The 15,230-nt window shown below is 51.2% G+C and overlaps 1 long non-coding RNA gene across 1 annotated transcript in view; it reads left to right on the top strand.

Annotated features, from left to right (window-relative positions):
• LOC111186769 (uncharacterized) overlaps nt 1–15,230 on the top strand; it is a 246,370-nt gene that overhangs the window by 203,419 nt on the left and 27,721 nt on the right. The window contains exon 4 of the long non-coding RNA XR_004024083.2: nt 14,215–14,384. This is a non-coding gene — a long non-coding RNA (uncharacterized LOC111186769). The remainder of the gene's footprint in view (nt 1–14,214; nt 14,385–15,230) is intronic.

Genomic DNA, 15,230 nt, shown 5'->3' on the forward strand with positions numbered 1-15,230 from the left:
CTCTCCCTAGCTGGCTCCCATCTCAGCCTTGAAATCTCCCCTGCAATATGGAGACGATAATCTCCACCTCTCAGGGCTGCTATATTGCAAAGTGATTTTTTAAAGATACCAATAATGGGGGACTTCCCTGGCAGTTCAGTGGTTGAGGCGCTGTGCTTCCATTGCAGGGGGCACGGGTTCGATCCCTGGTCAGGGAAATAAGATCCCGCATGCCGTGAGGCACAGCCAAAAAGTAGAAAAAAATAATTTTTTTTTTAATACCAATAATGACTGATCTTTGGATCAATCATATGCCATAGGCCATTTTCTTGGGTAATCTTCACACCTGCCTGTTTCACCCTCACGTGGCGTAGCTACTAAGATCAACTCTGGTTCACAGATGGGGAAACTGAGACTTCGAGTAGGAAAAGAAGGTGGTTTTAAAACACTATGTGGCCACTTTTGGGTTTTGGAAAATGCAAACATGTACAACAGAAATTAAAAATTTTTTAAAAACCGCATCAATATAAAAATAGAATTAGGCAAAAAAGTTTGGCAGGGCATATGCCCAAATGTCACAGTGGTTTTCCTGGGTGTCAGGATCACCAAGGAGGCACCATGCCTGTCTCTTTTCCATCACTCGGATCTTAAAATATCGGCACCTCCGCTATAAGGCTTTCGCCAAGCCTCTGTCTATGGGAGTCCTCCAGCCTCCCATCACTTTCATCTTTTCATGCACTGATCATCACTGGAATGTACCTTGATTTTTCATTTGTTTCTGGGTTTATGGCCTGTGTTTCCCACTAGAACATAATATCCATGAAGCTGGAATCCCAGCCACAGCTCTCTGAGCAGTGCCCATTAGTAGCCCTCAACAGATATTCCTTGAACAACTGATTGCGTTTTCTTCTTATTTTTTTTCTAACTTTTGTTAAAAAAAACCAACCGTGTGGATTACTTTTAATTGCTGTTTTAAGTGCTGGTCAAAAATGAGCTGGCTGGAGCCCCGGCAGGAAAGGGTCACTTCTGTGGGCTTATCTGGCTGAGTGTGAAGGAAGTGGGTACCCTGCCTTTCCACAGGGTGGGTCAAGCGCTGAACATCCCAGAGTTTCTCAGCCCAGCCTGCCCCGAGGTCCCTGGCTCCGGAGATCTCTCTGCCTGGAACAGGGTTATCTTTGAATGACAGCATGTTCAGCGCCCCCCAACCCCCCGGGGTGAGGCCGCCCAGAATCTCAGGGGGTAACAGGGGGCCCCAGGCCAGATGCAGCCCACGGGAGGTGTTACTTAGCCCATGCAGTTCCAACATCTTGGAATTTCCCCATCACTTAAAAATCAAGAGACTTTGGAAGAAAACTAAAATATCTTCCCAAAGGGCATGAAATAAGATGAGAATAAATAGGCGGGAAGACTTCACACCCTTCAAATGACAATTCTGCCAACATATATAAACTTAATGTAATTTCGAGTAGTGACCCACAGGATTTTTTTTAATTGGATAAAATCATCTTGGAGTTTACAAGGAAAAGTATGAAATAGAAGAACGGAAGAACAGTGGGAAGGACTATGACAAAGGTGGTATTTCAACTCACTGAGAAAATGGAATATTGAATCCAGGATGCCGGCATAGCACGCTATCAATTTATTCTATTTATCACTAAAATAAAAATAGACTGTCATCTTCCACCATGTCAAAGAAAAATACAGAGATTTCACATAAAATGTCTAGAATTCTGGCTTGCCTGAAAACCCTGTCGATACTGGGTCTTATTTTCCCAAGGCAGCCATGGGCTGGTGCTGAGTTGAAACTGTGGGGCTTTCCAGTTCACCGCAGTCTCCACCACTCCCTGCTGCCTCCCACCCGGCTGCCTTCAATCATCTCTGTGTCTTGCCTGGGCAGTGAAGTCACTGGAGTTTGTAGCCCCTGAACTCAGGGCTGGGCCCAGCAGAGAGACTCAGGGAACATTTGAGGCTGGTTTTCTGCTGTTAGCCCCCTTTATACTCATTTTTCTTGGTGGAAATACAGATTTGGAGGAAGGATGTGGCTTGAGAGCCTCAACCGGGGAGTCAGAATCTTGAGTGACCACTGAAGAGTGACTTTCTCTCTCGGTGCCTAAGTTTCCTCCTCTGCCAGGGGAATAATAAGAGCTGTCACTCATCATTTGCGGGAATCTATGCAGTTGTTCCCATAAAGTGCTCGACCTAGGGCTCAGCGCAGGGTCACACCAGGGATAATGAGGTGGTGATAACAAACCCTCCCTCTCAAATTTAGGGTTTTTAGTTCTCAGGGTTCGAAGAAGGGCGACTAGGAAAAGAGAAAGAAAGGAAGGAGGAGCTGGGCAGAGCAGATTTGCTTTGATCTCCTTTAGCCAAAAAGGAGGAAAAAAAGCAAACAAATAGCCCTGGCCTCCTTTGATTCCACGCTGCCCGAAGAGCTCTGGAGCTGATAAGAACCAGCCACATTTGATTTGGGCAGCTCCACCCTTCTGACCATACTTTCCCTGGGCGTTTGGAATCTGGAACCCTAAAGCCTGTCCCTGCACCCTGCCCACAGCATCCGCCTTTCATTCCCTTCTTGCTTTTCCCAGCAACTGGAGACTCTAGCGGGAGAAAGATGGGAAGACTTCCCCACCGGGTAACCCCACACAAGAGATGAGAGAAGGGGCTGGGAAGGGAGCCTTGGAACACATTAGCCACCCAGCCCCTGATCCCAGGAAGGAGCCCTCCCATTGGGACTAATGGGAAACGAAGCTTTCAGGCATTGAGAATGAACTGGGTGGAAGGAGGATGAAGGTTTTTGTGAAGAGCAGAAAAGTCTTCCCACTCAGCGGTTTGTGGAGAGCAGCCGCGTGGCACAGGGCTTCACGGTGTGGCTTTGAAGCCATCCCCGTTCAGGGTTGTGTGACTTTGGGCAAGTGACTTCACCCCATCTAGCTTCAGTTTCCTCAACTGCCCTGGCACTGCCTTGTTAAGGGTTAAATTGTTAAGGGTTAAATTGTTAAGGGTTAAATGAGGTCATGCCTATCAAGTACCTGGCACGTAGTAGGTCCAATAACTGGACGTTTATGGTAAAATGGCTTAGGGAGTCCCAGGGCAGCCTCAGGCAGAGAGACGGAAAAATGCTCAGACCTCGAGTCCAGAAAGATGAAAGAAGATCAGCTGTTTGAAATCTCTCAAGGCGCCAAGGGCCATGCAGTCAACGAGGTCAGGAACTGGGGCCTGTTTGAAGTTGGGAAGAGGTAATTCCGGACAGAGTTTAGCACAAAGGGAGGACATTTCCTCCATGTTACCTCCAAGGTTGCCCTGGCTGATGGCTTTAAGCTTCCCTAGGGACTGAAAAGTAGCTAAAAGTTAAGGCAGAGGGGCTAGAGAGTAGTCTCTGGGGTCAGGGGTTCCTTCCCAAGACAGCCCCTTCCTAGCTATGTAACCTGTGTGTCCTGACCTCAGTTTCTCCACCTGTAAAATAGGGGCCATAATAGCATCCGTCTTCAGATTTTGAGGATAGAATACATGATATTGAATTGGTGCTCAGTGAATAAGTGGAAGTCACAAGCCACAGCTACGTTAGGGATAAGGTGGCAAAAGCAAAGGTCGGCAGGGGAAGAGGAACTGACCACTCTCGAGTTCTTGGTAATTAAGCCCAGGCCCAGTCCCATGCCAGCAGCTCGACCATGGCCTTTGGAAGCAGGGGCTCGCCCTGCTTCGTGCAGTGCTGAGTCCCCAGGGCCAGAACAGAGCCTGACACATATCAGGGATTTGTTCAAGGAATGTGTGGAACTGGACACCCTGTGGAGTGGAGTCAACCTCCACAAGAGAAAAGGAAGGCACAGAGAGGCCAGGTAACTTGTCCAAGGCCACACAGCAGCCTGTCCACCTGGAGTCCCAGCTGGGACTGGGATTGAACTGATCTGGCCTCATTGTGGCCTCGCTCGGCTTCTTGACCACCTCGAAGCCCACTGTCCCCTTCTTGAGCACTCCCTGTCCAGGCTTCCCCCACCTGGCAGAGCCGGGGGAAGCTCTTCAGGCTCTTTCAGGCTCCTCCATGGACGCTTCAGCCCCTGCTGCCCTCAGCAAGGACTCGCTTTCCCCTCTCTCCCAGGCAGGCCGGCAGTCGGGAACTCACAGCCTGTGGGCCTCACCTGGCCTCAGAGGTGTTCTGTGTGACTTCACACACAGTGTAGGTGCAGGCATGTGTGTATGTGTAGCAGGTTTTTTCTCATAATTTTGAATCATTTGCCAACATTTAAAAACTGGAGATTTCACATAAAAACCAGGATTTCCAACTTCTTTGGAAAATGGCCAGCTCGGGCCACCCAGGCCCCCGTCTCCTCTGGTCAGCTGGTTTAGTGTTCTGGGCCCCTCTGGTCCCCGGGTCCGAGCCCTGCCCACCTCACTCATCTCTGGGCCTGCCCTCCCTCCCTGGGGCTTCCTCACATAAAGACCCCAAACTTGCCACGAGAGACCTGGGCTCCCCACGCTCCCCGCCACCACGCTGGGCATCCTCTCATTCTTGGTCCCGCAGCCTGGGGTGCTCGCAGGGGAAGCCAGAGAGGCTAGGTTGGGCCTGGATCCCACGTCTGTGGCAGGTAGAATGATGGCTCCCCCAAAGATGCCCATGTCCTAATCCCCAGAACCTGTGATTATGTCACCTTACATGACAAAAGGGACTTGGTGGATGTGATAAAGAATCTCAAGACGGGAAGATGAACCTGGGTTATCCAGGAGGCTCAACGTAATTGCAAGGGTCCTTATAAGAGGGAGGCAGGACGGTCAGTCAGAGAAGGGGAGGTTTTGATGGAAGCAGCGGTTGGGGTGAAGTGAGCCAGGAGTGTGAGTGGCATCTAGAAGCTGGAAAAGGCAAGAACTGGAGCCTCGGAAGGAATGCGAGCCTGTGTTTGATTTTTAGCCTTGGGAGACCTATTTTGGACTTCCGACCTCCAGAACCGTAAGATAACAAATTTATGTTGTTTTAAGCCACTAAATTTGACATCCTTTGTTATAGTAGCAACAGGAAACTTACAACCGAGTTTGAATCCTGGTTTGGCTACTTAATTGGCCATGTGCCCTTGGGCAGGTGACTTATATTGCTGAGTCGGGGTTTCCCCACCTGAAAAGGGGTAACAAGGGCGCTCCCTCTTGTGTGTTTGTGAGAGTTCGGTCAACCACGTGGTGAAGCACGGAGCACAGCCCGGCAGCTCCTGATGCCAGATCTTCTAGCATCACATCTCAGTGTCATCGAAACCAGCTCAGAACAGGTTTAAAAATCTGCCCACTGATACCCATCCCTCAGACATAAAGTCCAAACTTCTTACTTATGGCCCAGCATAACCCACCTTGCCTAATGATAATAATACTGCTAGTACTTGTAAAGCATTTGGCATGTACCAGGCACGATTCTAAGCATTAACCATATATTCAATTCATTTAATGCTCGCAACAACCCTATCATTTTCCCCATTTGTTTAGGTGGGGAAATTGAGGCCAAGGGGGTTAATCACTTGCCCAGGGTCCCTTGGAAGGGTGGTAGCTACACCGGTATTTGAACCTACACAGTTGGGCCCTGGGGCCTAGGCGCTGACCACTGGACAGGGCTGCCTATGTATATGAACAGACCAGGGAGTAGCAGTAAAGGCCCCAGAGTGTGGCTTGAGACTTGGTGGTCTCGGTGTCCCCTCCATCCGCCACCTGTCCCAGGTGCAATCCTGGACTCAGGGCTCTGAGGGTCACAGCTCCTGGTTCACAGCCATACCCAAGGGTGTGTTCATTCCACAATTTCTAGCAGTGCCCACTCTGTGCTGGGTACCGTGTCCCAGAGAAAATGCAGACCCCGCAGCTGCCCCCAAGATCCTGAGGACAGATGAATATACAACTGTCACAGCTCAGCAAGAGACAGCAGGAGCTGGGGGTGGGAGGAGGTCAGGGGAGGCTGCCCCCAAGGAGGGACCCAGGAAGTGTGACGCGGGCCCAGCAAAAAGACTGGGCAGAATGCTCCAAGTGAGGGACAGCTCAGGAAGGGCCCTGGAAAGAGGAGCCCATGTGCTCGGGGAACCGTTCGTGGTCACATGTGGCCGAAGTGCTGCAGGGAGGGGCTTGACCACTCAGTCTCCTTGTGACCTTGGGCAGCCCACACCGCCTCTCTGGGCCTCAGTGTTCTCATCTGTAAAGCAGGAGTAATGCTACAGTAGTACCCGTCTCCTAGGGCTGTCCCTAGCATTCCGCCTGGCAACCTGCATCGGGCAGGCCGCAGGAGCGTGAATCGGTGTTGCTGCCACAGGATGATGAGGCGCATGGGCGGCCCAACCTCCTCACTTCTTCCCCTTGCATTCAGCTTCTCAGACGTAGAAGCGCTAGGGCCCCAAATTCACATTCGTGGGGGTGACCCAGGAGGTAACAAGTGAGGAGCTGCTGCTCCCCAGGATATCACACCAAGAGGCCGGTGTTCCTAGCATCCTGGACTCCCAGACTCGGAACTCCAGACCAGCGTCCACCGTCCCCATGGTTCACAGCTTCTGGCAGCCTCAGCCCCCGTGCCCGGCTTTGCCCCCTCCAGTTCCCTCCGGTCCTTTTGTGTGTAACATTTGTCTTTCTTCCCCTTGACTCACTTTAACTTTCTCCACATCTTGACCAATCCCGATTGAGAGTCACATTTGATCCTTGAGCTTCTCTTTTTTCAAAGGCACATTAAGACAGAATTGCTAAGTGTTTTTGAGCACTTGCTATGTGCCTGGCGTTTCCATTCATTCATTCATTCATCCATTTATTCAACAAATAGCTGTGAGCACCTCCCATGGGCCTTGGAGTTCATCAGTAAACCATAAAGATTCCTGACTGGTGGAGCTCACGTTGCAGGGGCGAGGGAGGGAGAGGAACAGGTAATAAATAAAACCTGCCAAGTCTACAACCCGTTCTGTGTATACACAAACTCATTGAAACACAGCAACAACCCTGTGAAATGTTTATCCCCAGTTTCCAGGTGAGAAAACCAAGGCTCAGAGAGGGGAAGTCACTTGCCCAAAGTCACACAGCTAGGAAATGGCTAAGTCAGAATTTGAACCCACACCAGTCAGACTCCAGCAACCAAGTTCTTAACCTCCCCGGGAGACTGTCTACTAAGATAAAAGCCACTGATGCTCTTCCTCCAGCAGTGCATTTGGGAAGCATCACAGTGTCCCAAGTTGTGGGTGTTGGTGCTCAGGGGCTGCTAATTCCCATGAGTCCACAGGCAGGATGAGCTCTGCCCTCCCTTCCAGCAGCCTCCAAATGGGGAAGGCCAAGTACACAGTCACTCTCTGGCCAGAGCCGGTGGGAACAGGACGTCCTGGACCTCTTGCCCTGGCCAGGCCCAGAGAGCTATTTTGGGGCACGTTTATTGATGGGACATGGGTGCCCAGCTGGACTCAGGCTGCAGCTGGCCTAGGATGGCTCTGCTCCTGCATGCTCTGCACTGCTGTGGGGCAGCCATCATCCATGTCCTGCCCACACCCCAGGCCCAGGGTGCAGCCTGAGCTGGCTGGCTCCAGGAAAGGCAGGGGTCCCTACTGGAGTGGAGGGATACTGGGGGTCACGTGGATTATTGTTTACCAGAATTCTGGAGCCTGATTCGATTCACAGAAGGCAGAATGAATACAGAATGAATATAGCAATGGGTTATGAGGTGAGATGCAGGTTCAAATCCCAGCTGTGTCCCCTAAGACAATTTAACTTGGGAAAGCTGGGTCAACTCTCTGAGGCTTAGTTTCCCTGTCTGTAATACAGAGTCAATAATAATCCTCAATCACAGGGAGGGAATGAGGCTTAAATGAGGTAGTGTGAACTGCTCAAAGCCTGTCATATAATTAATATGCTCAATAATTAATAACTTTGCAAATAATGATTGACAGCTGACATTGACTGGGAGTTTGGCATGAGCTAGGCACTGGGCTAAATTATTGATCTGTTTTATCTCATTTCATCCCCCAGCAATTCCAGGAGACTGGTGAGTGACACTATTACAGGTGCCACTATTATCCCTTTGTACAGATAAGGAAACAGAGACTCAGAAAGATAAGACCTGGCTAAGATCACACTGCAAATATGTGGCAGAAAAACCTGCCTTTGAACCCAGGCCCCCATTTCCCCCACGCCTATACCTGAGATTGGTTACAAAAGTTCCTGTAAACACCCAAGTCCCTGCCGTGCCATGTTCACTTCAGTCATCCCTCAGTCCGGGGAAGTGACCTCCTGGCTCTTCCACCTGATGGGAATCCAGAAACCAAAGGTTCCAGAATATTCCTTTGACCTTCCTCCCTCACCTCAGGGTTATTTTGTTTTCCTGGCTAGTCGGCAAAATATCTCCAAGAAACTGGCTGGTTGGCAAATGTTCCAGGCTGACTTAGAGGGGTGTTTTGCTGTGTACGCTGAGGGCAGGGTGCTGGGGGGCCCAGTGGGGAGGGGAGGGCAGGGCAGGGGATCCTCCACCTGACCTGTACAACCTCAGGCCAGAGTGGGTGCAGTGTTTCCTTCCTAAGGTGCTCTTTGTGGCCTGAACCTGCTTACACGCTTCACCCTGTGCCCTGAGGGTGCACTCCAGCCTCCTTCGGCTGAAAGAAGCAGCCCTTTGAGAGATCTGCCCTTCTGCCTTTCTAGCCTCTCTCCCACACCTGGGCCCCTCCCACACCATCCTCCGAAAAGGCTACGCTTTTCCTGCTTCCAGGCCTTTGCCCCTGCTGTGCCCTCCCACTGGGATGCGGGTCCTCCATTCTCCACCTGCCAGATGCTTCTCCCTATCCTTCACAACTCCTTCACTGTGAGGCCTTCCCAGAAACCCCCGTCCCAACCCCCCAGCAGTATTGTCCCCCTGGCTGGGAGTTGCCACAGCAACAGAGAGACACTGCTTCCGGAACTACCTTGTGCTCCAACTGGCAAGATTCTGATGTCCAACTGGCGAGTGGATACCTCCACATGGGTCTCACACACACCCCTCAAATGTCACAAAACAGAACCTCAGAATCTCCCATTTCCCCTCCTAAAACCCCAGCCCTTCCCACTAGTCTTCTCAGTAAACGGTGCCACCTCTCAACCAGATATTCAGGACAATACCTAGAAGCCATATTTGATACCCTGTTGCTTCGCCCCGACACATCCCATCCATCAGAAGTCCTGTCAACTCAGCGGCCAAATACATCCTGAATCCATACTCTTGTGCCACCTTTGTAGCCACCACCATGGCGCTGGCGGCCACCACCCTCACCTGCTTGGACTGGGACAGTGGTCTCCTCCCTAGTCTCCTGGCTTCCCAGCTTTACTCCATCACAGTAGGAGGTGCCTTTGCAAAAGATAAATTAAGTCAGGTCACACCCCTGCTCAAAACCCTCTAAAACGCCCCTTCCCTCTTAGAATAAAAATCCCTTCCGTCACCATGGCCTATAAGACCTTGTATGATCTGACCCTTGCCTACCTCCCCAACCTCATCCCTACCCCGTTTCCCTCCCTCACTCTGTTCCTGCCGCACTTGCCTTCTCCCTGTTCCTGAACTAGAAAGCTTGTTCCTGTCTCTAGGCAGAGAATTGCTCTTCCCTTTGCCCGAACCAAAGATATCTGTCTGTTTCATTCTGTCCCTCCATTCAGGTCTCTGCTCAAATATCATCTCCTCAGAGAAGACTTCCACGACCTGCCCATATAAAATACTCGCCTCCGTCACCACCTATCCCTCGACCTACTTTATTTTCCTTCATAGTAGTTGTTGCTGTCTGACATAATACGTATTATCCGTATATTTGTTTTTATCTAGTTTGCTGCTGAATGTTTGACAGGCTCTCAGCAAGCGGGGAGCTCTGATGTTTACATTTGCCAATTTCTGGGGCATAAACACTCCCGTGGTGGCTGATTTCAAGCTCCCAGCATGACTTCACTGAACGTGGAGTTGAGAAGACGTATTCAGCGTCATGCCATCAGATACTATTTCCACCGCAGAGTGTGATGTATGATGCAATCTCATGCGATAGATGTCAGTAACCTCAAGGAATATGAAACAGTGCATTAATTAGAAAGTGATGAGTTTTGAGTAGTTGTTACTTTTATTTGTATTATAGTTTATTTAATTGTAAGTTCAAATAATTTAAAATTTTTTGTGATGGCTGTGGAGAAACCAGCTTGCAGAATTCGCCAGCCAGCAGTGCCGGCAGCTCCAGCACACCACTGAGTGAATATGAGCAACATGAGGACAGGGACATTGTGCATCTTGTTTCCTGCTCTTTCCCTGGGGTCTAGAATAGCAGAAGGGCTCAGCCCCTATGTGGTGAACGTTTTATAATGCATCTGTTTGCATCAGAAAGCACAAACTGTTTGCCTCGATCAACTTGACTCTGTGGGCTGAGTCCAGCCTACAAATGGGTTTCATTTGGCTCTCGGAATGTTTTTTGTTTTGTTTTGTTTTGTTTCTTTGCGGTATGCGGGCCTCTCACTGTTGTGGCCTCTCCCGTTGCGGAGCACAGGCTCTGGACGTGCAGGCTCAGCGGCCATGGCTCACGGGCCCAGCCGCTCCGCGGCATGTGAGATCCTCCCGGACCGGGTCACGAACCCGTGTCCCCTGCATCGGCAGGCGGACTCTCAACCACTGCGCCACCAGGGAAGCCCCCCTGGAATGTTTTTCACATTTTTTTTTTAATTCGTTGCCAACCTTTAAAAGTCATGAGATTTTTGCATGAAACTCCACATAAACGTGGATTTGCAGCTTCCCTTGAAAATTCTGAAGCTCTGGGCACCCCAGGCCTGATTCCCGCATGACAACAGAGGTCAGAGCTGAGGGGCGGCCGCCCCCTTCAGACCCAGCAGGAGCTTCCCAGCTCACCGCAGTCCCCACCCCTCACTGTCACCTCCCACCAGGCCCGCTTCATTCATTTACACAACCTGCTGGCCCTGTAGATAGTCGAGTTGTAATTTCTATCTTACCCTCCATTCTAGCACTTGTCGCAGTGTCCCCGCAAGACTGAGGCCACCTGGAGGACAGGCTCTGTGAGTTAGGCCCCCTGAGGCTTCCATTCCTGCTACAGGGCCTGGCACACAGTAGGCGCATAGGTCCTGGAATTTGGTTATATGTTTGTTGTCAAATGAATCCCAAACCCTCAGCTCCCCTGTTGGGCATGCACTCAGTCCAAGCCCCGACCATAATGTGACAAAGAGGTTGGCCCAGGCCAGGGTTTAAAAATATCCAGGGCTGGTCAGCTGTGAGCACTCGGAGGTGTTGAAATAAACGGGCAAAGTCTGGCCAGAGGCCAGCCCCCCAACTTTGCTCTGTGTAAATGTGGGCGAACGGGAGGGGCCGCCAACAGCTCCTCGAGGAGGTGGACCAGTGGGGAGATGGGGATATATAGCCCCTTCTCCCAGCACCCTGCTTGGGAAAGGTCAGCGCTAAGTTTATAAACAGCATCGGGTGACATGACATAATTTCGCATAAAGGGTTACCGGGCAGACTGTGAACAGAGGGCATCCTCCCCTGATGTTTCCACGCCGCAGTCTCCTGGCGTCAAGAGCCCGGATGTTGCTAGCCCTGTGGTCTTCCCGCGGCCTTCAGAGCTGCTGCCTAGCCTGCTGGAACCACAGTTAAAAATAACGCTCCCAGCACAGTCCACTGGGGGACAGCCAGCCCCGGGGGCTGGACAGGGGAGAACCGAGCTCTGATTGAGGGCCCACTGGGTGCCAGGCGCTTCTGAGACATTTGCTCGCTGAGCCTCACAATGGCCTTGGGAGGGAGGGATCGTTGTCCCATTCACAGATGGGGAAAGTGAAGCCGGGGAGCGGTGCACTCACTGGTTCAAAGTCTCCTGCTCAGTTCATGGCAGTGCTGGCATTCAGATCCATGAGGCTGAAGTGTCAACAAGTCAGGGGCTCCGTGTGCCACAACTACTGAAGCCCGCGCGCCTAGAGCCTGTGCTCCACAACAAGAGAAGCCACCGCAATGAGAAGTCCACGTACCACAACGAAGAGTAGACCCTGCTCACCGCAACTAGAGAAAGCCCGCGCACAGCAACGAAGACCCAATGCGGCCAAAAATAAATAAATAAATTTATTAAAAAAAAAAAAAAAAAGAAGAAGAAGAAGTCAGGGACTCAGTGTTTCGTTCTGCTGGGTTCCGAGTCCCTGGAACAGTGTCCGGACCTCAGCAGGCAAACCTGCTCCCCCTGCTGACATTTTGGGGGTAGGGGTGGACAGGGGGATACACATTAGTAGGTAAATTAAATATATTGTATTTCAGATGTGCCTCCCTAGCAATAAATTCTAAGAAGAAAAATAAACCAGGGAAGGGGGACGGAGCACCACAGAGAGGTACAGATCTAAACATGGGAGCAGGGCCGGAGGAGGCCTCGCTGAGCAAATATTTGAGGACAGACTTGAAAGAGATGAAGGATTGGGCAATGGGGCTATGTGAAGGAAGAGCATTCCCGGCAGAGGAAACAGTGAGTGCAAAGGCCCTGAGGCTGGATCGTGCCTGGCATATGTGAAGATGATGAGGAAGCCACTGTGGCTGGGGCAGCGTGGGAGGCAGTGGTGCGGGACAGATAGTGCAGAGCCTTGCGCATTGTAGGAAGGACTCAGGCTTTTATCTGGGGTAGCTGGGAGCCACTGAGGGTCCTGAGCAGGTCAACATCGCCTGACCTTGGTTCTGAAAGAATCCCCCTGACTATGTGTGGAGAAGGGACTGGCAGGGCCCGGGGGGAAGGGTGACAACCAGAGAGGAGGAGACTGCAATGGTCCAGGCAAAAGATGATGGTGACCAGGCCCGGGGCGGCCATCAGAGGTGGGGACATGGGGGGAAGTCCATGGCCTCATATTCTAGATCTGTTCTAAAGGTGGACAGGACACACTGCTGGGCCAGATGTGGCAGAAATCAAGAAATCAGGGATGACTCCAAGGTTTCAGGCCGAGTGACTGGAAGGATGGAGTTTCCCTGTTACAGAGACGCCCGAGCATTCTGCTGGGCTCCCAGGAGAGGACAGATGTGCAGCGGCCTTTCCCGGGGCCACGTGGGGCCTGTGCAAAGCCCTTTCCTCAATATGGTCGCCTTGCTTTCTGAAATTCTCCCCAGTTCCCATCGGGATTCTTCCCCAGCTCCCCCATTCCATCCGGGGCCCTGAGTTTCTTGTAACTTGTGCAGAGGCCCCCAGGTCCCCTCTCCCCCTCAATCCGTGAAGAGCAGCAAACACTTCTGTGAGTGCTCATCATGTCCTAGCCTTTACATTTGTGAATTCATTTGATCATCACAACAATTCAAAGAGGTGGGGGCTGTTATTACATCTACTTCATGGATGAGGAAACTGAGGCCCAGAGAGATTAAGTCACTTAAGTCTGGGATCACACAGCTAACAAGTGGCAGAGGCAGGATTTGAGCCCAGGCAGCTGACCCCAGGGCTCATGCTCTTAACTACTATACTGTCTCATGAGGCGCTCACCATTGACCATGAAGAGCCAAACTGGGCTTGAAGGACTGGGGTGGGGGGAGAGGGCTTCAGCCGCCCCTCCCACATAGCAGGGACAGTTGTCATTTTCTGAGCGTCTGCCCCATGCCTAGCACTGTACCCATGCTCCCTCTCTTCTTCGCATCAACTGAAGAGGTGGATAGTATGATGATTGTGCCCATTCTATAGATGAGGAAACTGAGGCTCAGCATGGAGAGGAAGTGCCATGTCCAAAGTCACACAGCCAAGGCATGAGAACTCGGGGCTCTGGGCCTCCAGACCCCATTCTATCCCCTCCTCCGCACTGCCTGTGCTTGTCACCTGCTTCTTGCCCTGGTAGTGAGGGGAGTATTTAGGGGTGTGGTGGCCATGTTGAATTTCCTTCCGGCTGGCTGGCAGAGGATGAGGAAGCAGGCTGAGGATGCGGAGAGGTAATTCAGGGACAGTGCAGCTCTTTGGGCCTGTGGATTCTGTCTGATACAACCAACATTTCTGAGGCCAGCGCTGGGCCAGGCTCAGGGGATACTGAGGCAGGACCATGGCGCTGAGCATGAGAGAGGTCAAGGTCCTATGCCTCTGATGGCATAAATGGTGGGGTTGTCACAGGAGTTCAGATCAAGAGCAGCTCAGGGGAGCAGGTGCTTGTGAACCTTTTGCCTTGGGCAGCCTGTTTACCTCTCCAGACCTCAGTTTCCAACTCTGTGAAATGGGTTGATAATGCCTGCATCAGAAGGCTGTTGTCAGGACTCATGTTGGGCACCAAGGGGCCTTGCTCCAACTCTAACCAACTGCCACTCTCTTTTAGGACAGGAAGAGCACAGGACCCAGAATATCTCTGATATTCTGGGAGACACTGAACCTGCTGTACATATGGAAAAAAAGAAAATGAAATGTTTTGGACACTTGCTTCACCTGTGAGGTGAATGCTTTCCATCTACTTTACACATACATAGAAGCCCTCCACCCCCTGGTGAGGTGAGTACTAAGATCATCTTCCCTGAACAGGTAAGAAAACTGACACCCAGTTATGTTATGAGACTGAACCAGGATCACAGAGCTGGGAAGGGATGAAGCAGGGATTCAGACATGACTCACTCTGCCCCCTTAGCTTTACATTGTCCATCGCAAGGCTGAAATCATAACAGCTTAGATTTTTCTTGAGCACTTATTATGTGCCATGCACTATTCCAAGCATTTTACAAGTATTAAACAATATTAATCTTGACCTCTGATGGATGAGACAGGTACTGCTTTCTTCCCATTTTACACACGAAGAAAGAGCTTAAGTAATTTACACAAGGTCACAGAGCTAGTGATTTGTAAAGCCCGGATTCAAGCTCAGACAGTCTGGCTCCACAGTCCTTGGTCTTACACCGCAAGGCTCCACTTGAGAGGGTTAGCACAGTGCCTGGCACACAGTAAGTGCTTAATAAATTGTTAAACCTTTGAAAAGGATATAGCAATAAGCAGGGCTTTCCTATTCTAGACCACACTGAGATCTTGCTTGAGAATTCACTGTTCCCTTATTTCCACCCCTCCCTGTTGGTCCCGCTCACCAGAGGAGAAACTGCCCGTGGGCCATTTTCCCCGTCTCTCCCTCCCTCTGGGAAAATTCTGTGCGGCATCCATGGGGTCATGGGGCTGCTGGCCACAGGGCTGGCTAGAACCCGAGTTTGGCCAGGTTATCAAGTTTTGTGGTCAGCCACCTTCGCCCCTGACCAGAGCAGTCTTTCCAAAACAGAACATTCAGTCACCGCCCGTCCCTGTGCTCAGCTGTCCTTGTGCCCCTGGCCTCACTTCCTGCCCACCCTTCGGGGTTTT

This window comes from Delphinapterus leucas, chromosome 15 (assembly GCF_059928025.1).
Source record: "Delphinapterus leucas isolate spDelLeu-1000000601 "Yukka" chromosome 15, BTC_Dleu_Yukka2, whole genome shotgun sequence".
Classification (NCBI taxonomy): Eukaryota; Metazoa; Chordata; class Mammalia; order Artiodactyla; family Monodontidae; genus Delphinapterus; species Delphinapterus leucas.